Source organism: Sinocyclocheilus anshuiensis, unplaced genomic scaffold (assembly GCF_001515605.1).
Source record: "Sinocyclocheilus anshuiensis isolate Anshui unplaced genomic scaffold, SAMN03320099.WGS_v1.1 scaffold991, whole genome shotgun sequence".
NCBI classification, from domain to species: domain Eukaryota; kingdom Metazoa; phylum Chordata; class Actinopteri; order Cypriniformes; family Cyprinidae; genus Sinocyclocheilus; species Sinocyclocheilus anshuiensis.
The window spans coordinates 447,057-447,873 of record NW_015547702.1 but is presented as its reverse complement, the minus strand read 5'-3'; the positions used below and the strand labels follow the sequence as shown (position 1 = coordinate 447,873).

At 34.4% G+C, this 817-nt stretch overlaps 1 protein-coding gene across 1 annotated transcript in view; it reads right to left on the bottom strand.

The window, feature by feature from the left end:
* LOC107703908 (uncharacterized serine-rich protein C215.13-like) overlaps positions 1 to 393 on the bottom strand; it is a 9,568-nt gene extending 9,175 nt beyond the window's left edge. The window contains exon 1 of the mRNA XM_016506706.1: positions 312 to 393. The gene's annotated coding sequence lies outside the window, so the exon portion shown is untranslated. The remainder of the gene's footprint in view (positions 1 to 311) is intronic.
* Between the last annotated feature and the right edge of the window lie 424 nt (positions 394 to 817).

Genomic DNA, 817 nt, shown 5'->3' with positions numbered 1-817 from the left:
ATGTATCCCCCAATTGTAAGTCGCTTTGGATAAAAGCGTCTGCTAAATGACTAAATGTAAATGTAAAAATGTAAATAACAGTATTTTTCCACTAAATACACACATGTAATATTTAGCATCTGTCATATGCAGCATCTCAGGTCTTTTCTAGACTCTCGGTATCACCTGTTTGAAAACATGGCAACCCTCTCTACGCAACAGCATCTCTTGCAAAAATCAATCTAGCTACACCTATAGCCCACAGCTGGACCCAAAAGTCTGTTTATACACTTACAACATCTTAATACGGCATATTGGGAAATGTTGTTTACCTTCGCTGATCAGTGGAGAAGCACAGATTGGACTGGAGTTGTAACAGCTGTGGATGAAGTTAAGAGTGTGTCTATCCCTTCCTCTCTCCCTCTCTCTGTTGCTATTTGCTCCTCCAGTGTGGTGACATCAGAGGGAAGGTTTCCTAATTAGTGAAAACTCTGATGGGATTGGTCTGCTGATTGTGTGCTTAAACTAGAATGATGGGGTGTGTCTTATTGAAATGATGCATTCAACTCTCTATTGATATTATGAGTTATGTTTATGAGAAGTTAAACTGCTTGACAAAAAATAAATAAAATAAAATAAAAAGTGTAAAACCAAAAATGTAAAATCACAGCCTTAGATTGATTTATTAGCATTGTAATAATAATAATAATAATAATAAAAGATATGTAAATAAATAATATAAAATAAAACTAACATTTAATAAAAAAAAGTGTTGACATGAAAAACGACTCGCATGAGAACTCCTTTATTAAGCATAACAGGATGCAGGAAGTTGGTT